The 21,846-nt window shown below is 47.5% G+C and overlaps 1 long non-coding RNA gene and 1 pseudogene across 1 annotated transcript in view; both read right to left on the reverse strand.

Moving 5' to 3' along the window:
• LOC125998114 (uncharacterized) overlaps positions 1 to 14,999 on the reverse strand; it is a 258,434-nt gene extending 243,435 nt beyond the window's left edge. Inside the window, exon 1 of the long non-coding RNA XR_007491868.1 lies at positions 14,851 to 14,999. This is a non-coding gene — a long non-coding RNA (uncharacterized LOC125998114). The remainder of the gene's footprint in view (positions 1 to 14,850) is intronic.
• Positions 15,000 to 15,133: 134 nt separating this feature from the next.
• On the reverse strand, positions 15,134 to 20,851 carry LOC125997927 (N-glycosylase/DNA lyase-like; annotated as a pseudogene).
• Positions 20,852 to 21,846: the final 995 nt, after the last annotated feature.

Below are 21,846 nucleotides of genomic sequence, written 5' to 3' on the forward strand. Positions count from 1 at the left end.
CCTTTCTTCTGCATAAAAGGCAAACGCCTAACCTCCACGCTATCTCTCTGGCCCCCTTTATTTCTATTTTTATTCTAGTTTTGAACCACACCCTGCAATGCTTGAGGTACCATATAGAATGTCAGGGTTTGAATTGGAGATTGAATCTGATTCAACGCATGCAACCCGCTACACGACCTCATGGACCATACACAGGGATCTTTCTAATGGCATTTGGGATGTCCCAGAGCAAGCTTCCTTCTGAGCTGAGTCCAGTGGGGTTGAGGAGATCAGGCACCCTAACTGGCCTTTGATGGCAGCCCATTAGAGTCGCCTAACAGGTTCACTTCCACATTTTTTTTTTGGTTTTTGGTTCACACCCTACTGCGCTCAGGGGTTACTCCTGGTTCTACACTCAGAAATCGCTCCTGGCACGCTCAGGTGACCATGTGTTATGCCGAGTTTCGAACCTCCGACATTCTGCATGCAAGGCAAACGCCTTACCTCCATGCGATCTCTCTGGCCCCCACTTCCACATTTCTGAAACGAAAATGAGAATCCCTTGGTTTCAGTGGAGACACCACATCTAGTTTAGTAAGAATATGTGGTACACAGATGGTATGGAATTTGCCTTGCATATGGCTGATCTGGTTTCAATCCCTGGCACCCTATATTGTCACCAGAGCATGGCCAGGAGTAACCCTGAGTAGCACAGGATGTAGCCCCAAAACAAAACCGCCATCACCAAAAAATAATAAAGAAAGAAATTTGCAGAATCCCTAGGTATGTTCATGCACTGGAAATGCCCCCCCTCCAGTATTCCATGGGAGCCAGTAGCAGCTCTGGCACTGCTGAGTATGGGTCCCCTCCCCCATCAAAAGTCAAACAAAGGGGGCCTGAGAGATAGCATGGAGGTAAGGCACTTGCCTTGCATGCAGAAGGCCTGTGGTTCAAATCCTGGCATTTCATATGGTTACTCGAGCCTGCCAGGAGCTATTTCTGAGCTCAGAGCCAGGAGTAACCCCTGAGCACCGCCAGGTGGGGCCCAAAAACAAAAAAAATTTATTATGAGGGGCTGAAGAAATAATACAGCCAGTACAGCACTTGACTTCTATGTGGCTGGCCCAGATTCATCTCCAGCATCTCAAATGAGCACAGCCAGTGTTTTCTTAAAAACAGAGTCAGGAGGAACCTCTGAGTATTGCCGGTTGTGGCCCCTGAACAAAAGAAAAGAATTTCTGTAGACACACACCTAAAGGACAAGCCAAAGAATAATTTGGTTAACACACGGTCCCATGAGCACCGCCAGGGGTCACTCCTGAGTACAGAGCCACGAGCAGCTAGAATACTGCTGGTAGACACCTAAGAAAGAAACAAACAAAATAGATAACTGACATTGAAGTGCAGAATTTATTCAAAGATAATGCAAACACAAGCTAGCTTTAGGTTAGGGAAGAAAAATGGCAAAGCATATCTGGATAAAATATTTTTATTCAAACTATATAAAGAATTTTCACAAGCTGTGCTCTCTCTGAGCCCGACAAAAAATTTTTAATGAGTAAATAGGGGCCAGAGATATAGCAGTAAGGCGTTCACCTTAGATGTAGAAGGATGGTGGTTCAAAGCCCGGCATCCTATATGGTCCCCCGATCCTGCCAGGAGCGTTTCTGAGCATAGAGCCAGGTGTGATCCAAAATCAAAAAAAGAAAAAGAGTAAAGTGGGTTCAGAGTGATAGCTCAGTGGTAGGGCCTTGCCTTGCACATGGCTAATCCTGGACGAACCCAGGTTTTATTCCCTGCATTCCATGTGGTCCAACGAGCCTGCCAGGAGTGATTTCTGAGCGCAGAGCCAGGATATAAATAAACCAATAAAGAAATGAGGTATAGCACAACAGTTCGGCATTTGCCTTCACACGGCCAACGTAGGACAGGCCCGGGTTCAATCCCTGGCATCCCACATGGTCCCCAAGTAAATCAGCTATCCTGGCCTCCTAATTATTGGAATTCATTGAGAATGTTAGCCATTTGTGTGATGCTACCTTTAACCTGAGCCCTGTTTTTTGGGAAGAGACTCATCTAACTCCTGTTAGTGTCCCAAGGCACTGTTGCCCAATACCCTCCTTCCCATGGGTCTCCACAATAATCTTAATGGCTATATTTCTGCCAATAAATACTTAGAGCTTTTCCTTTTGTTTTCTCCTCAGGCATCTGGTGTGGAAGGTTCAGCTATTCCTAATGATGGTAAACTCATCGGATTTGCTCAGCACAGTATCATCTAAAACACAACCCTGAAAGTGGTGGCCCAGGGAGACTCCGCACACATGTCTCTCTCTCTTGCTTCTGTTGGCTTAAACCCACAACTGCCAAAGAACCCAGCAACACGCCTCCTAGCAAAGAGCTTTAGGTGGTCTTTCTTTATGTTCTTCTTCCTGCCATCAACCCCTGCATTTTCCTGCAAGGAACGGCAAGTTAGACCCCCAGTGGCCAGCTTCCTTTAATGAGTTCCATTAGTAAATCATGTATCCTCTGTCTTCCTCTGTTGGTACTGGCCCTGTGCATATGGGGGTCTCTCGACCGCTGAAAGAGCAATTAGAATCTGGGACCCAGAGAGTTAATTTTAGTGCAATTTTTTCATGCGGGCGGTGATTTATTTTATTTTATTTTATTTTCGTGGGGTGTTTGTTTGTTTTGCCTCATGTGAATTCTAGCAACATTGTTCGGAAAAAGCACAGCCCCATATGGGGCAACCCAAACTATATTCTTGTTTTATTCATGATATTTCTAAGCGTTTTGTTGAAACTGCTCTCAGGCACCCCTCGTCATTGCTCCCTCTAGAAAGGGGTGCTCGCCTTAACTTCAGCTGGTGCAAAATATCGCACTGTAGTCATACTTCAGCCACTGGATCCTTTACAGGTGCACATTGGAGGAGCCCCCTCTCCCTGTTCTGAGCGTCTCCCTCTAGCGGACTTATTTGAGCACTGCACCCCAGCCAGCTGGTCTTGGAGGAGTCCTCACACTGTTCTGAGTGTCTGCCTCTCGCGGCCCTATGAGGCACTGCAGCCCCGCTGGCTGATGATGGTTTTGGGAATCAGTCTTGCGAATCACGTGACGCCCGCAGGGACTTTCGGGTTTTGTGTCCCATGATTGTTTGCTGGTCACTTGAGAAGCCTGTGGCTTCTGGGTTCTGGGGTCACGTGACAGGTTGGCGTGTCACGTGACAGATTTGCACGTCAATGTGGCTGCCCGCTGACTTCCTTGTTTGCGGGTCCCATGACTCCCCAGGTACTTCCTGATTGGGGCCCACCTATAGGGTGGCGAATTATGTGATGAGGTTGCGGGTCACGTGACCTGGTTTACGGTCACGTGACGGATTTGTGAGTCGTTTGGCTGCCCAGGGATTCCGGGTTTGGAATCACATGAAGGTTTTAAGGGTCACGTGACCATCCAGAGATTTCCGGGATTGGGGGGTCACATTGGCCAATCATATGACAGATTTGCCCATCAGGTGACTACCCAATGACTTCTGGGTTTGTGGGTCACGTGACAGGTTAACATGTCACGTGATTGGATTACTGGTCATGTCACAGCCCTGGAGTCTTCAGGGTTTCTGGGACAACTGATTGGTTGTCGGGTCACCTGAGAGTTTGGCTCATCACTTGATTACCCCAGGGACTTCCGGGTTTGTGTTCACATGGTGGGTTGGTCAGTCATGTGACAGGTTTGCAACGCGTCATGTGACCACCCCTGGGGTTCTCATGACCACCCAGGAGACTTCCGGTTTCAAGGTCATGTGATGGATTAGCCAGTCACGTGACAGGTAGGACATCACGTGTCCCCCGGGACTTCTGGTTTTGAAGGTAACATGACAGAATTGCCGGTCACATAAGGGCCCTGGAGATTTTCGGGTTTGGTTATCAAGTGGTGTGTTGGCACATCAGGAGACCATTGGGTAAATACTGGATTGCGGGTCACATAACAGGTTTGCAGGTCAAGTGACTGCCCAGGGGATTTACTGTTTGTAGGTCACGTGATGGGTTGACAAGTCACGTGACTGCTCAGCAGACTTCCGGGTCTGCATGTCACATGACTTCCTGGGGACTTCCGTGTTTGGGGTTCACATGACAGGTTGGCCAGTCATGTGACAGGCTTGCGCATCACATGACCACCCAGGGGGCTTTCAGGTTTCCGGGTCACATGACAGGTTGTTGGGTCACGTGACAGCCTAGTGTGCCACGTGACCACATTCGAACTTCTGGGTTTGCATGTCACTTTTGACTGGTTTACGTATACATGATGCCTAGGACTTCCGGGTTTGTGGTTCACATGACAGGTTGGCCAGTCGGGTCATTATGGGTTTGCAAGGCAAATGCCCTACCCCTGTGATATTGCTCTAGCCCCAAAACTCATGACTTCTTAGCTACTTCTCATCTAAACTCTTAGCAAATCTTATCTGTTCTACTTTGTGTATGTGTGTGTGTGTGTGTGTGTGTGTGTGTGTGTGTGTGTATGTGTGTGGTACGAACTGGAGATACAAGGCTTAAGGATCAGTCCTGACAGGGCTCAGGGGACTACTGCGGTGTGGGATTGAAACTAGTCAGCCATGCAGCCATGTTTAAGGAAAACACCCTGCTATCTCTCAGGCCCCTCATTCTCCTTATTTTTTGTATTTTTGTTTTTGTTTTTGGGTCACACCCAGCAGCACTCAGGGGTTACTCCTGGCTCTACGCTCAGAAATCACCCTTGGCAAGCTCAGGGGACAATATGGGATGCCGGGACTCAAACCACCATCCTTCTGTGTCTAAGGCAAATGCCTTACCGCTGTGCTATCTCTCCGCCCTCCCCCCCCATTCTCCTTTTGTCTTCTTTCCCCCCTTTTTGGGTTTGGGACCATACACAGTATAATGAGTGCAGGATTTTTATTCCTATAGCAGTGGCTGGAAGGTGCTCCTGGCAGTGGCTTGAGAACCATGAGGGACCAGGATTCAGATCCATAAAAAGCAAGTGCTCCAATCCTTTGAGACATAGTCCCAACTCTATTTATTAATTTGTCTGTTTGTTTATTTTGAGGTTGTGGCAATACCTGGAAGTGATCAGGACTTATTCCTGGCTTTGAGCTCAGAGATCTTTCCTGGTGGGACGTGGGGATCATATTCAGTGCTGGGGATCAAACTGGTGTTCGTCACATGACTACTCTATGTTCAGTCCCCCATGGTAGATTTTATTTCTATTTTTATTTTGGGTTTTGAACCACACCCTGCAATGCTTGGGGTACCATATAGAATGTCAGGGTTCGAATTGGGGATTGAATCTGAATCAACCCCATGCAAGGCAAACACCTTACCCGCTACACTACCTCATGGACCATACACACAGAGCTTTCCAATGGCATTTGAGATGTCCCAGAGCAAGCTTCCTTCTGAGCTGAGTCCAGTGTGGCTGAGGCAATCAGGCACCCTAACTGGGCTATTATGGCAGCCCATGAGAGTCGCCTGACAAGTTAGTTCACTTACACATTTCTTCTTCTTTTTTTGGGGGGGTCACACTACAGCGCTCAGGGGTTACTCCTGGCTCTACGCTCAGAAATCGCTCCTGGCACACTCAGGGGACCATATGGGATACCCAGATTCGAACCTCTGACCCTCTTCATGCAAGGCAAATGCCTTACCTCCATGCTATCTCTCTGGCTCCCACTTGCACATTTCTGAAACGGAAAAGAGAATCCCTCAGTTTCAGGGGAGACACCACATCTAGTTTAGTAAGAATGTGTGGGATGCAGATGGTATGGAATTCTCCTTGCATATGGCTGATCTGGTTTTAATTCCTGGCACCCTATATTGTCACCTGAGCATAGGTAGGAGTAACTCTGAGTATCACAAGATGTAGCCCCGAAACAAAACCAGCACCACCAAAAAATAATAATAATAACATAAATGTGCAGAAGCCCTAGGTTTGTTCATGCACTGCAAATGCCCCCAGGTATTCCATAGGAGCCAGTAGCAGCTCTGGCACTATTGAGTATGGGTCCCCTCCCTCATCACAAGTCAAAGAAAGGGGGCCTAAGACATCGCGTGGAGGTAAGGCATTTGCCTTGCATGCAGAAGGCCAGTGGTTTGAATCCCGGCATTCCATATGGTTCCCCAAGCCTTTCAGGAGCGATTTCTGACCGCAGAGACAGGAGTAACCCCTGACCAACGCCAGGTGTGACACAAAAACCAAAAAAAAATTTTATTATGAGGGGCTGATGAGATAGTACAGCCAGTATAGCACTTGACTTCTATGTGGCTGGCCCTGATTCATCTCCAGCTTCTCACATGAGCACAGCCAGTGTTTTCCTAAAAACAGAGTCAGGAGTAACCTCTGAGTATTGCCGGTTGTGGCCCCAGAACAAAAGTAAAGAATTTCTGTAGACACACACCTAAAGGACAAGCCAAAGAATAATTCGGTTAAAACACGGTCCCCTGAGAACCGCCAGGTGTCACTCCTGAGTACAGACGCACGAACAGCTAGAATACTGCTGGTTGACACCTAAGAAAGAAACAAACAAAATAGATAAACTGACATTGAAGTGCAGAATTCATTCAAAGATAATGCAAACACAAGCTAGCTTCAGGTTAGGGAAGAAATCATTCTTGGCAGGTTCGGGGGACTATATGGTATGCCGGAGATCGAACCCCAGTCCTTTCCTAGTAGGTTGAGTGCAAGGAAAATGCCCTACCACTGTGCTATTGCTCTGGTCCCACAGGAGTGATTTCTAAGCCCAGTCAGGAGTAACCCTTGAGTGCTACTGGGTATAGCCCCACAAAATATATTATTGGGACTCAGGATCATTGAATAGCATGGTGGTCTAACCCCGAACACACATACAGAATTACATGGGATCATAGAGACAGCAGAGTAGGTAAAGCACTTGCATGTTTCTTCCCCTTCTAGCACCATTTTTGGTGCCCTGAGCAAGGCATGGCCCCAGACTACTGTTAGGTGTGGCCCTCAAGCCAAACCAAACAAAAACAATGCGAAGAGCTGGAGAGCTGGTTCAATGGACTGGAGGGCATGTTCTGCATGGAGAAAGCCCAGGCTGGATCCCCAGAGCAGCCTGACACTTGAGCACTGAGTACGTGACTTCTGAGCACTGAATTTTGAATAGTACCATGACTCAGCACTGCTAGGCATGGTATGTTTCAAAGAAACAAAAGTCAAGGAACCAGAGCAGTAGGGTATTTGCCTTGCATGAGGCATACCCAGGACGGTATTTCATAAGGTCCCCTGAGCCTGCCAGGAGCAATTTCTGAATATTCAGCAAGGAGTAACCGAGTACCGCTAGCTGTGACCCAAAAACAACAACAATAACAACAAAAACAACAAGAAAACCCCCATATATACAAAATTTAGAAGGATGTCAGAAAACTAAGGGGGTGGAAATCAGCTTTAATAACAGTATTCAGGGGCCAGAGAGATAGCATGGAGGTAAGGCGTTTGCCTTGCAATCAGAAGGTTGGTGGTTCAAATCCCGGCAACCCATATGGTCCCCTGAGCCTGCCAGAAGTGATTTCTGAGCATAGAGCCAGGAGTAACCCCTGAGCATTGCGGAGTGTGATCAAAACCAAAAAACAAACAAACAAACAAAACCAAAACCATAGTATTCAATAGAACTCAATGATAGAGCTCAATGATCCAAGATACAGTTTGCATGCAGGAGGGCTTAGTTCCATGCCTGTCACTACATGGATCCCTGAACACAGAGTCTGGAGCAACTTCCACATAGTCCAAAAGAGAAATCTAAAATCTATAGCCATCAAATCATAAGACCTTTTTGGTTTTTTATTTGGTTTTTGTGTCACACCTGGCAGCACTTGGGTTACTCCTGGCTCTCTGCTCAGAGATTCCTCCTGGCAGGCACAGGGGACCATATGGCATGCCAGGGTTCAACCGTGGTCCCATTCTGGATTGGCTGTGTGCAAAGCAAAAGCCCTGCCACTGTGCTATCTCTCCGGTCCCATTTATTTATTTTTTGAGGCTTTTGGTCCACACCCGGTGGTGCTCAGGGGTCACTCCCGGCTCTGTGCTCGGAAATTGCTCCTGGCAGGCTTGGAATCCATATGAAATGCCAGGAATTGAACCCAGGTCCGTCTTGAATTGACTGTATACAAGGCAAACACCCTACCGCTGTGCTCTCTCCAGCCCCGAGTTGGTTTCTTTATTGAAAGTTTTCCAATCTGGGGCCTGAGAGTTGGCATGGAAGTAAAGCAATTACCTTGCATGCCGAAGGATGGAGGTTCGAAACCCGACATCCTATATGTTCCCCTGAGCCTGCCAGGAGCATTTCTGAGCACATAGCCAGGAGTAACCCCTGAGCGCTGCCGGGTGTGGCCACAAACAAAAAAGTTTTCCAGTCCCATCTGGCAGTACTCAAGACTAATCTGAGCGAACACAGTGCTTGGAATTCTACCACTGCTGCTTGGGGCTCATCAGGAGCAGGGTCTCCCCAAAAGCAAAAAGTGAGCCTTTGAGTAAACTCCCAGCTCAGGGCTGTTCTTGGTTTTGGGCAACACAAGTGTTGCGCAGGGGTTACTCCTGGCTCTGCACTCACTGCACTCAGGGATCACTCCTGGTGGTGCTCAGGACCATATGAGGTGCCGGTAAGGACTGAATTCAAGTCGGCCATGTGCAAGGCAAAGCTACCCATTGTCCTGTTGCTGGGACCCCAGGGTTTTTCTTTGTGGTTTTGTTTTTAATAAAAGTTACGAAGAAAAACAAGTGGGTCACTTATAGGATTTGGAAAAGTTTCGACGACTGAGTGCTCACTTCTGGAGACCAAGCTGGAATGAAGTGGGGTCCTCTCTTGCTAAGGAAGGTGTTTATGAGTTAGGATGGCACTGAAAAATGGAATACTGAGTTATAGCCAGGAGAGAGGAACAGTCCTTGGTCTTTCATCTCAACAGTAGCTCTCATTTCATGTCTAGTCAGCGGCTTTATGAACATGTTAGCCTAATTTGTTATCAACACATCCTATTAAACATTTTTGGTAGCAGTAGTCTCTGCAACTGGAGCTAGTTCTTTTAAAAGATTCCCTTTCTCCCTACCAATAGTAAATTCGGAACGTGCTCTTTTAACCATTTACACTGCTAATCTGTTTTCCTGGCAACTCCAGAAAGGGAAGCGGCTTTCAGCAGAGAAACCCAAACCATCCCACTCCCTCCTCTGTTTTCTCTTTTCTTTTTGGTTTATTCTGAGTAATTGTCTACAGAAAGCTGTCAAGTGTGATTCCTTTTTCTGCTCTTCCATAAAGTTCCTGCTGCCATCCTCTGTCCGGATATTTGAGTCTCAGCACCTGAAGATGGGCCAAATTGGCTGCTTCCCCCTACCCCGCAGTCATTTTTTCCCCTAAGCCTTTTTTTTTTTTTTTTTGGTTTTTGGGTCACACCCGGCAGTGCTCAGGGGTTATTCCTGGCTCCAGGCTCAGAAATTGCTCCTGGCAGGCACGGGGGACCATATTGGACGCCGGGATTCGAACTGATGACCTCCTGCATGAAAGGCAAATGCCTTACCTCCATGCTATCTCTCCGGCCCCCCTAAGCCTTTTTCGAGGCTGGTGGGTGGGGCCAATCAGGGTCTGGCCTGTTCCTTTTCTGACCTTCTGGGGCCTCCATCGTCAGAGCCATTTCTTTCCCCAACTGTTTTCCTCCTTTTCCCTTAAAAGAAAGAAAGTTAAAAACAATGCTAATAAATAAAACGCAAAGCAAAACAACCCCCTCCATCATATACCCACTGTGTAGGGAATAAAGCCAGTATGAGGTTTTGATTTTTGCATGATTCAGGGATGGGCGTGTATATAGTGACATACAGCTCTCAGATTATGAAAGAAACATATTGGCAATCATGGCAGCATGAGAAAATCCTTTCTTTTTTAGTTTGGTTTTTGGGCAACACTCGGTGGCACTCAGGGGTTACTCCTGGCTCTGTGCTCGGAAATAGCTCCTGGCAGGCACAGGGGATCATATGGGACACCAGGATTCGAACCAACCACCTTTGTCCTGGATCGGCTGCTTGCAAGGCAAACGCCGCTGTATTATCTCTCCGGGCCCCGAGAACAATTTTTAATAGAAGAAAAGCCCCTTGGGTCTGGCAAGTCGTGACTAGCTTGTGCTGCACGCTCCAGCTGGGTTTAACTCGAGGCAGTTTGGATCCCAGAGCCATCCATCCCTGCACTGGGAAGCACCCCCTAAGCACTGCTAGGTGTGATAAATCAAAAAGATCAGGGGCCTGAGAGATAGCAGAGCGGGCGGCCATTTGCCTCACAAGCAGCTGGCCAGGACCAAAGGTGGTTCAAATCTCGACAACCCTTAGGGTCCCCCATGCCATGAAGGTAGGGCGTTTGCCTTGCAAGCAGATCATCCAGAATGGACTGTAGTTCGAATCGGTATCCCATACGGTCCCCCAGCCTACTCCTGCCTATTGGATAATGTCCAGAAAAATTCTTTTCATGTTCATTTCCCTCCAATTGCCCTTATTTCTCCTACAAATCACCCTCCTAAGCCACAGAAAATACCCCATTCTGATTCTTCTCTACTTTCTTCCCTCACATCTGAGTCATTTTCTTTTTACTAACTCTCTACCGTGCTAGCAATGACGGAGAATAAAACTGGGTTTTCTCCACACACACTTAAGTTTTTAAGTTTTGGCTTCCACAGGGCAGATGAAAATTTTATAAAAATTTGTTTTTTGTAAGTTTGTGTATGAATTGCATGCTCCCAAATGGCAGGTGAACATATGGAAAGTTTGAAAATTTCATCTAATGCTTCTGATTCCTCCACTTAGAATTATATTACTATTGTTCTTGTAATTTCCATCTAGAGATGCGCAGAGAGCAACCAGGGTCTAACCCTGCATCTGAGGCCGACTCGCGGATTCCAGCCGAGGCCTCCTCCTGGTCCTCCTCCTCGTGGTCTTCAACGGAGGCTGCCTCTTCCTCCTCCTCCTGGACTCCAACCGAGGCCGCCTCCTCGGAGACATCACTAGATGTCTCCGGATCTCCTGACCTCTGAAATGCCGCCTGAAATACTGTCCCTATAAAAATTGGGTTAAAAGAAAGGGTCCTTCTGAGCCACAGTGCCTCTCTCCTTTTGTCTCCCTAAAACAATTTCCACGACCAGCTCATTCCTGTCTCCCAAAAAAAATTTACACGACCTACCTCTCTCCCTACAATATATTTTTAGAAAAAAATACTCGGGGTCGTCCTGAGCCACTTTGCATTCCCCCTTTCCTTGCACTTGATAGGCACATTTATTACTTGGGTTGTTAATTTGGATCTCTTTTTTTAGTGTTGATTGTGTCATTTCGATATTTAAATTCATGACTCCTTTAAATCACTGATGTACTCAGATCCCCTTGAACTCTGACTCCCATGGTTCCATCTATCACTTCTTCCTCTCAATTTCTTTCCTTCTCTTTCCTTGTCCCTTTTCACTGTGGGGTTAAGAATGATCTAGACATCTCCCCCTTTCAAAAGATGGGATTCCCTGTTCCAGTTTTTCTATGTAAGACATATAAATTAGGTCCTCCTATGGTTTGTCTTCTTTCTTCTGGCTCTTTCAAAAATAAATAAATAAATAGATAGATAAATAAATAGAGCCGTTATTGAATGATGATTATACATAAGGCAAAAAGTACAAATTTCCAGGTGGATTTTACTTGTCTCCTTGAAGACAAGTCATTCTTCAATGAAAGGCAAGTGACATTCCTTTGAGCACACACTGTAAATATGGTAACAGGAATATTATCATGGTTTTAGTCTCTTTCTTAAGAGTAACTCTAAAAACAATCTGATGATTTACCTAACTAGGCAAGTCAATAAAACATTATAAATTATGTATTTTAAGATACTGCCATAAAAATCTTGAGTTTTCTTGTTTTGGACAAAAAGTGCCAAGTACTAGAGGATCTTGATATTTTTATTCAAGCATTTAGGCAGAATGTGTCTGATTTTATTTTATGGAATAAGCTGATTGAGGGGATAAAGGATAGAAATGATTGTTGGGGGCCCGGAGTGATAGCACAGTGGCGTTTGCCTTGCAAGCAGCCGATCCAGGACCAATGGTGGTTGGTTCGAATCCCGGTGTCCCATATGGTCCCCCGTGCCTGCCAGGAGTAACCCCTGAGCATAGCCGGGTGTGGCCCAAAAACAAAAAACAAAAAACAAAAAAAAGAAATGATTGTTGGGTCACACCTGGCAGCGCTCAGGGGTTCCTCCTGGCTCTGCACTCTGAAATCACTGAAGGGGGACATATGGGAAACCGGGATTCAAACCACAGTCCATTCTGGATCAGCTGCATGCAAGGCAAATAAATGTACTCAAGGGACTATCTAGGGTGCTGTGGATTGTACTTGGGATGGCAGTGTAAAAAGCAAGAATCTTGCTCAATGTGTAGTCTTTCTGGCCCTTAAAAATCTTCATTTTGGGAGCCAGAGAGGATAGTACATTGGGTTTTTCTTGCACAGGGACGACCCCGTTGTCTGCAGCCTATGGGATACCAGAGATTGAACCCTGGCAGACTAATCTTGAGGCAAGTGCCCTGCCCACCACACTATCCATTGCTCTGGCACCAGTCTCTATGTCTTATGCAAGGTAATACTGGCAGCCTTTTGAAGTGGGTTTGTCTAACATGTAGATTAGATAATATGGGTGAAAGTCATAGTGGAAGGGACCACACCGGATAGGAACAGTGCTCCTGCAGGCCCAGTGCAGCCAGTGAAATGGAGGTGGGAGTCGGCCTGGGATCACCCTACTCAGCTCCTTTGCCCCCCCACCCCCTGGTCAAAAAGGCAGTTGCCAGGCACTCATGGAGAAAAGATACAGACATGGGGACAGTGGCTACTTTGGGGCTTGTGACAGCAGAGTTGGGCCCAGGCTCGATTAAGCCTCCTGAACTAGCCCCTGATCAGTTCCCCTGGATGTCAACTGCATTGGCACTGCCTCCCCCATGGCAGGATCCCAGGTGCAGAATAGAGGGGCCTACAAGTTTTCATTTTGGGGAATTACACATTGCATGGTTCTGTGCTCAGGGATCACTCTTGGCGGTGCTTGGAAGACTATCTAGGGTGGCAGATATCAATCCAGGCTAGAGGCATGCAAGGTGAGGGTCCTTCCAGCTTTCCTCTCCAGCCTGCAAGGAAAGGGGGCCTTGGATGCAGTGTTGGCCAGAGAAACAGAGGTTCCCTACTAGGGGGCCTCTAGATCTTGGACAACTGAGGCTTTGTCCTCTAGAGGTAGGTGGGAACTTCTAGAGCAGGACCTTTGGGTTTGTGAGCCACCTTTTATCCAGGTAGTTGAAATTCAGGCCTGGAATTTTGTGTATACCTGTGGCCTGATTTTCTTTTCTTCCTCCTTCCTTTTCTTACTTGCTTCCCTCCTCCTCCCTTTCTCATCCCTCCCTACTCCCACACCTGCTGATGGTCCCTGAGCCTGGAGTGATTCTGAGTGCAGAGCCAGGAGTAACTCCTGAAACTCCTGAAAGCTGGCTGCCAGAGAACTTAGAAAGATGGTTGGCTGGACTCACTATTTTTGTTGCCCTGTTGCTCCTCCTGCCTTTCCTTTTCCTCTGGTCTTCTCTGACTGCCCCCTCCTCCCAGTTTGTCTTCACCTCCTCTCTCTCTCCCGCCAAGGGGTTGGCTGTAAGGCTTGTGGCTTCTCTACCTTGTCTTTTCCCTATTAAACTCGACCTCCGGAAAAACCTTTCCTTGTCAGAGTTGTACCTACCTGGCAGTGGGCTTTGGCACCAGAGCTCGGAACTGGATTGGCTGCATGCAAAGCAAGTGCAGTATGCATTGTCCTTTTGCTCCAGCCCTGAGTTTTGATCCCTAGTACTAATGGCCCCTTGGCACCTCCAAGAACAGCACCTTCCCGCACCTGATGAGGAGCAGGAATAATCCCAGTATAAAAGGGTGTGGGACCCAAACGAGGAAAAAAATATTGAGAGGTGTGTGTGTGGTGGGGGGAGCTGGTCCATACTTACTCCTGATGGTGTCTGGGACCATATGGCATGCCTGGGATCATATCCAGGTCAGGCAAATGCCAGGCAAGTACCAAACCTGTTTATTGCTCTGGCCCAATATAATTATTTTGGGGGCTAAACCAGCACTTTTCAAGGTTTCCTTCTGGCTGCGCACTCATGAATTACTCCTGGTGGTACACAGAAGTCCATACTGGAAACTGGGGATCAAACCTGTGTTGGCTGTGTGCAAGGCAAACACGCTAACCACTGTACTACAACTCTAGCTCCCAAAAATAATTTTAAAAGCCCCAACCTTTTTTTTGGTTTTTGGGTCACACCCATCAGCGCTCAGGGGTCACTCTTGGCAGGCTCCGGGACCATATGGGATGCCGGGGTTTGAACCACCGACCTTCTGCATGCAAGGCAAACGCCTTACCTCCATGCTATTTCTCTGGCCCTAAATAGTCCTTTTATAGCAGAACTGATATATGAGCACCAGTCTCTTAATTTCTTGGCATAAATCACAAATCAATGCCATTTAAACCTAGAATAATGAGGCAATTTGGAAGGAAAAATAAAACAACAAGAAGTAGCTAGAGCTTCAAATGGTTTATTTGTGAAACTGGTACAGCACACATGTAAATTTTAGAAGAAAGCAGAATTTCAAAGCTAGCAATTAGCTCGCCGGTCCAGAATGCTGACTGGTCAGAGATGCACTCACAGAAAGCCAAAATGCAATCTGGTCCAGGGTCAGCTGCGTCTTGCTATGACCTAAGAAATTCACTTCAATCGAAACGATACAAACCCCACAATAAGGACAGAATAAGTCATTTCTCATCAGAAAGGGAGAAGTACGCACCACTCAACATGATTTAACACAAACCCTAATAACGCCAAAATAAGATGCTTCCTGTCAAATACAAAGGACAGCTAGTGGCGAACACAAGGATACAGGCTGTGAACTTGCACTGAAAGGGACTGGGAGGACTGAGTGACAGTAAGAGAAACTGTGTGTGAGAGAGAAAGAAAGAGTGTGTGTGTCTATCAAATAAGTAGTAGTCATTGTCATCCCTACTTGGTTTCTCTTCTCTGGCACTTGCCTCAGCACCGTCACCATTCTAAGGTCCTAAGAGGCCTTCATGTTGTGTTCGTGGGTGTGTGTCTAATCAGTCATCGTTTCTGTCATCACTACTTGGCTCTTTATCTTTGGCACTCGCTTCGTCTTCTTCATCCTAAGGGGTAAAAACAATCATTAAATTATTGGTATGGGGGCTACAGTCAGCTGTGTTTACAGTTTAACTCCTAGCCCAGTGCTCAGGACTCACTCCTGGTGACAACTGAAGTCCATCTGAGGTGCTGGAGATCAAACCTGAGTTGGGGGGCCAGAGAGATAGCACAGCAGTAATACGTTTGCCTTAGATGCAGAAGGGCAGTGTTTTGAATCCCAGCATCCCATGTGGTCCCCAAGCGTGCCAGGAGCGATTTCTGAGCGTAGAGCCAATAGGAACTCCTGAGCGCTGACGACTGGGACCCAAACACCAAAAAAAATAAAAATAAAAATAAAAAAACCTGAGTTGGCTTTGTGCAGTCAAATGCCTGCATGCATGTGCCACCTCTCTGGCCCAACATAAATTTTTCTTTAAAGACTCAAACGGGGGGGGGGGCGGCAGAGAGATAGCACAGCGGTGTTTGCCTTGCAAACAGCCGATCCAGGACCAAAGGTGGTTGGTTCAAATCCCTGTGTCCCATATGGTCCCCCGTGCCTGCCAGGAGCTATTTCTGAGCAGATAACCAGGAAGAACCCCTGAGCACCTCTGGGTGTGGCCCAAAAACCAAAAACCAAAAAAAAAAAAAATGACTCAAAGGGGGGCCGGAGCAGTGGCACAAGCAGTAGGGCATTTGCCTTGCATGCGTTAACTTAGGACATTCCCTGTGTCCCATATGGTCCCCCAAGCCAGGAGGGATTTCTGAGCGCATACCCAGGAGTAACCCCTGATCTGCGCTCAGGGGTTACTCCCGGCTCTACACTCAGAAATTGCTCTTGACAAGCTCGGGGGACCATATGGAATGCCGGGATTCAAACCACAGTCATTCTGCATGCAATGCAAACGTCCTACCTCCATGGTATCTCTCTGGCCCTCTTTTTGGGTTTCTTATTTTGGTTCTTGGGAGCCAAATCCAGTGGCAGTCAGGGGTTGCTTCCAATACTACTCACGGGTCCAGTGTTGGAACTGATCTTAGGACTTGCCCACACAAAAGCACACTTTGAAATATCGCCCCACCCCTCAACTACAGGTTTTCTTAATTCTTTCACTGGCAACCTTTTGTCTTAACTGAGGACAACAACTCACAGATAAACACTATTAGAAACATCACAGAATTCATATTTGTTTGCTGCACAATCAGAAACCTTTTACTGGGGCCGGGGAGATAGCATGGAGGTAAGGCGTTTGCCTTTCATGCAGGAGGTCATCAGTTCAAATCCCGGCGCCCCATATGGTCCCCTGTGCCTGCCAGGAGCAATTTCTGAGCCTGGAGCCAGAAATAACCCCCGAGCACTGCCGGGTGTGACAGAAAGAAAGAAAGAAAGAAAGAAAGAAAGAAAGAAAAAGAAAGAAAGAAAGAAAGAAAGAAAAAGAAAGAAAGAAAGAAAGAAAGAAAGAAAGAAAGAAAGAAAGAAAGAAAGAAAGAAAGAAAGAAAGAAAGAAAGAAAGAAAGAAAGAAAGAAAGAAAGAAAGAAAGAAAGAAAGAAAGAAAGAAAGAAAGAAAGAAAGAAAAAGAAAGAAAGAAAGAAAGAGAAAGAAAGAAAGAAAGAAAGAAAGAGAAAGAAAGAAAGAGAAAGAAAAAGAAAGAAAGAGAAAGAAAGAAAGAGAAAGAAAAAGAAAGAAAGAGAAAGAAAGAAAGAGAAAGAAAGAAAGAGAAAGAAAGAAAGAGAGAAAGAGAAAGAGAGAAAGAGAAAGAGAGAAAGAGAAAGAGAGAAAGAAAGAAAGAGAAAGAAAGAAAGAGAAAGAAAGAAAGAGAAAGAAAGAAAGAGAGAAAGAAAGAAAGAGAGAAAGAAAGAAAGAGAGAGAGAGAAAGAGAGAGAAAGAGAGAGAAAGAGAGAGAAAGAGAAAGAGAGAGAAAGAGAGAGAAAGAGAGAGAAAGAGAGAGAAAGAAAGAGAAAGAGAGAGAGAGAAAGAGAGAAAGAGAGAAAGAGAGAAAGAAAGGAAAGAAAGGAAGGAAGGAAGGAAGGAAGGAAGGAAGGAAGGAAGGAAGGAAGGAAGGAAGGAAGGAAGAAAGAAAGAAAGAAAGAAAGAAAGAAAGAAAGAAAGAAAGAAAGAAAGAAAGAAACCTTTTACTACTAAGAAGTTTCTGCAACCTCCACATTCAGCTGAATGACCCCTCTTAGATTAAGAAGTTAGGCTTCAGAGGCCAGAGATAGCATGGAGGTAGGGCATTTGCTTTGCATGCATAAGGACGGTGGTTCGAACCCCGGCATTCCATATGGTCCCCCTGTGCCTGCCAGGGGCGATTTCTGAGTCTAGAGCCAGAAGTAACCCCTAAGCACTGTTGGGTGTGACCTAAAAACCAAAAATCAAAAAAAGGGGGGGATATCTGAGTGATATGTGCATGGATGGGCCCACAGAGCACATGCGTCAAACCCTTTAAGTTGAAGAAGTAAGGTGTTAGTCTTACAAGACAGCTCACTGAGCTGAGTCCAGGCTTTGCATGAAAGTGCACTACTGATTACCAGTGCTACCAGGAGAATCACATAGGACAGAGGCAGGTATAATCCTACAGACATTAAAAAAAAAGGCTGGGCCGGACTGGCACCACAGTGGTAGGGTATTTGCTTTCACATGGCTGACCTAGGACCTACTGCGGTTTGATCCCCTGGCATCCTATATGGTACATCAAGACAGGAGCAATTTCTTTTTTTCCTTTTTATTTGACTTTTGGGTCACACCCAATGGCGTTCAGGAGTTATTCCTGGCTCTGTGCTCAGAAATCACTCCTGGCAGGCTCAGGGGACCATATGAGATGTTGGGTTTCGAACCACCACCATCTGTCCTGGGTCAGCTGCGTGCAAAGCTAAAACCCTGCTGCTATGCTATCTCTCCAGCCCCCAGGAGCAATTTCTGAGCACAAAGCCAGGAGTAACCCCTGAGTGCCACTGGGTGTGGCCCCAAAACAAAACAAAACAAAACAAAAACAAAAACAAATATCACATACTCTGTGAGTAGAAAAGTTACAGGAAAAACTGAAGCACTGTCTCATCAAGTACCAGAAACTGTATAGTCTTTCATGGTATCTTGATTTACTGAGAAGCTGGTAATCTGGGATCAGAAAACAATACTTCTGTCATAAGGTGGAATTTGGTCACTGTTTTAAGCAAAAATTCAAAGTATTCAAAAGTACAAAAAAGGGAGCAAACCACTGCAAAAACCATCGGAAAACAGTGCGGGGTGGTGGCAAAGACCTGGAGTCTAACCCGAGCTCTACAACTGAGATCTAGACAAGTGTGTCTATTCCGTTTTTTGCCTTTTTTCTCCCATTTTCCTCTGTGTGAGATGCAGAGACAAATGGTTCCCACTGAGCTGCCAGCACCTTCCTGGAGCCTGTCAGTGATACCTTTTCCATCTGGCTTCTATCACACGGTGTAGGGTCACATTCTGAAGTATCCTCCTTTGAAAGTGCGTCAGATGCTTTGGTGCCATCTGCTTTTCGTTTTCTTCCTACTATGTTTCAAAGGAGAAACATCGTAAATCATCTATAATCACGCTAAAAATAACTAACTTCAGGAGATGGCCTGCCAAAGACTAACTAGAGGTAGAAAAACTGTGTAATTAAAAGAATTGGGGGGGGCGGTCTCTTCCCCACCAAGCAGTGCTAAGAGCACCATGTGGGATCAGGGATATAAACCCAGGCTGCCAGCATGCAAAGCACTCACTGCAGCACAAGTAACTCCTGAACACTGCTGGGTGTGGCCCCAAAACCAAAACCAAAAAAAAAAAAAAGGATGTACTGTGTTTGCCATGAACATAGCCAACCTGAATTTGCTCCCCAACACACCATATGGTTCCCTGAGCACTGCTCGGAGTGATCCCTGAGCGCAGAACCAGAAATAAGCTCAGTACTGACAAGTGTGCCCGACAAACAAATAAGCAAGAATATACAAACAAAAACAAAAGAAAGCATTGCTTGTCTCACCACTGGAAGCCCAGCTCTCAGGCCCTGATGAAGTTCCTCCTTTTCTCTTCTCTAAATGCTGGTCCCCCCTGGGGCCTCACCTTGATGTCCACCCCGGGCAGGGTGCACAGGGCCTTGTGGGTCTCCTCGTAGGGTGCTTGGCATAGCTGCTGCAGCCAGGGTCCTGCAGGATGACGTGGGCGCTGGTGCTCACACAACTGGTGCGGTATCCAAGGTCCATCTTCCTGAGCTGAGCTTCCACCGAAAGCCCTGTGGGAAGTGAGGTCGTGGCATGGGTCAGGCTACCTCAGGCAAGCATGTGATCCTCCACCCTTGAGCACCTCTTGAGCACCTCTGTGTCACCTCCCCAGTTTCTGAAGCCATAGGACACTTGCACAGGCCAGTCCCAAGAAGATCTGGACTTGTCTCCTTTCCAGATGTAACCTCAATAGTCATGGGATGGGTCCCTAATAAGCTCTTCTGTCTTGGATTTTCTGCCTTGCATCCTTTTTGGGGGGGGAAGGGGAGCAGGAGAGCCACATCCAATTCATTGATTGATTAGATTGGTTTCTGCACTCAGAAATCAGCCCTGGCAGGCTGGAGGACCATATGGGATGCCGGGAACCTGAACCAGGTTCCTTCCGGGCTGGCTGCATGCAAGGCAAACGCCCCACAGCTATGCTATCTCTCCGGCCCAGAACATGTGTTCTTCACCCCTGACTGCAGTAACTGCATGTCTGCACTGTGAAGATGTTGAGACCAGGAGCAAGATGCAGTGACAAATGAGGGCCTGAGGCGTCACAGCCAGATAAGAGAACTTAAACGGGGTGATTAATAGAATGGAGTAGGGGGTTTCTGGGAAGAAAGTTAAACAGCGAAGTACAAAAACACTGAAGAATGTTGGCAGCCCACTGGCCAGGGCCCAGACAACTCACCTGACAGGTCCTGCAGGGTGGGAAAGCCATGGTAGTGACATGGTCCAGCTGACAGAGCTGTGGCCTAAAGGCCTGGCAGAGTCGCTTGACTTTGCCAGTGATATGGGCGATGTTACTGTTGGAAGAGCAGATAAAGGAGAAAAGGCATTCATTCAACTGGATACTGTCCCAGGAGGCGCACATCTGAAGACCAGAAAACAGGGTGTGCGTGGAGAGATGCCTTTTTTTTGGAGGGGAGAGGGTCACACCCGGCAGCACTCAGGGGTTACTCCTGGCTCTATGCTCAGATAGCCCCTGGCAGGCACAGGGGACCATGTGGGCTGCCGCTGCTGGGATTCAAACCACTGTCCTTCTGCATGAAAGGCCACCGTCCTTCTGCATGAAAGGCAAATGCCTTACCTCCAAGCGATCTTTCTGGTTTCCTTTTTTTTAACTTGATTGATTGTTGGGCCACACCCAGCGGTGCTCAAGGGCTGCTCCTGGCTCTGCACTCAGAAATTGCTCCTGGCAACGGAGGACCATGTGGGGTGCTGGGAATCAAACAGGGTCCCTCCCCAGGTTCAGCCTGGTTCAAACCTTTTGGAAGCGGGGATCCACAGAACTCCAGTGATGGTAGAGCTGTGCCAGGCTGCCATCCAGTTGGAAGTACCGATGAACCGTTTTCAGCTCTTCGGGCATGGGCCTACCTTTGGGACCTCTGCCTGGGCTGTAGACGGTGCAGTACAGCTGCTCCTCAGTTTGCGTAAAGGTCCACACTTGGTTCGCCAGCACCCGGTCCATGTTCAGGGTTCCGCTCACTCCACCAAGAGCCCCGAGAAGCACTCGGTACTCAGTTCCCCTCCCTGCCTTTTCCAAGAACCTTCCCTCCCTATACCCAATAGGTCCAAAACTGATTTACAAACTGCAAAGAAGAAAAGGGCTTCCATTGACTTGTGTGACGTTGTCGGGTCTCTGTAATGACACTTGCATGAATGGGTCTCCTGGCACCACTTTCAAACAGGGGTTACCAAGGGCCTCAGAGATAGCACAGTAGTAGGGCACTTGCCTTGCATGTAGCTGACCCAGGAGGGACCCTGTTTGATCCCTGGGATCCCATATGATCTCCCAGCCTGCCAGCTAAAATTTCTGGGCGAGGCCGGCGTGCAGACCGCGGAGGCACCGGCGCAGACACCAAGGGAGCAGTTGCTGGACCTGGAGGTCTTCCTGAAGACAGCAGAGCGATTGAGATGTCTGTTGAAGGCGGCTGACGCTGCCTCGAAGGCTGCTTCTCCAACGATGGCGGAATCACAAGAGGTGTGCAACAAGGCTGCGGCTGCCTACAAGGAGCTGCAAGACGCTTACGACGCGGCCTCGGCCGCCTTGGGAGCACCTGTGGCGCCCAGCACAGCCATGTCGGACTGCAGCGACTCGCCCCCGCCTCGCCCTTCAGGGCAGCACAGCAAACGTCCTACTGGAGAACCATTGCTTTTTTTTTTTTTTTTTTTTTTTTTTTTTTTTGGTTTTTGGGCCACAGCACCAGCAGACGGATTAAGGAGGAGGACGAAAAACAGGCTGAGGCGGTGACTCCCGTGTCCGAGGTGGCCCATGGCCCCAAAGTCCGCAGCTCTACCCCCAGCCCCCGCCGGCTGAAGACCCAGAAGGATCAGGCCACGGCCTATGCCCGAGGATCCTCCCCCCATGACAAAGGACAGTGGTGGAGTGGGTAGCTGCAGCCCCCGAAAATCCAAGGGACCGTGAAGTAGCAGCCATGCCGGCCGGAATGACAGCAACGGCGA

This window comes from Suncus etruscus, chromosome 20 (genome assembly GCF_024139225.1).
Source record: "Suncus etruscus isolate mSunEtr1 chromosome 20, mSunEtr1.pri.cur, whole genome shotgun sequence".
NCBI classification, from domain to species: domain Eukaryota; kingdom Metazoa; phylum Chordata; class Mammalia; order Eulipotyphla; family Soricidae; genus Suncus; species Suncus etruscus.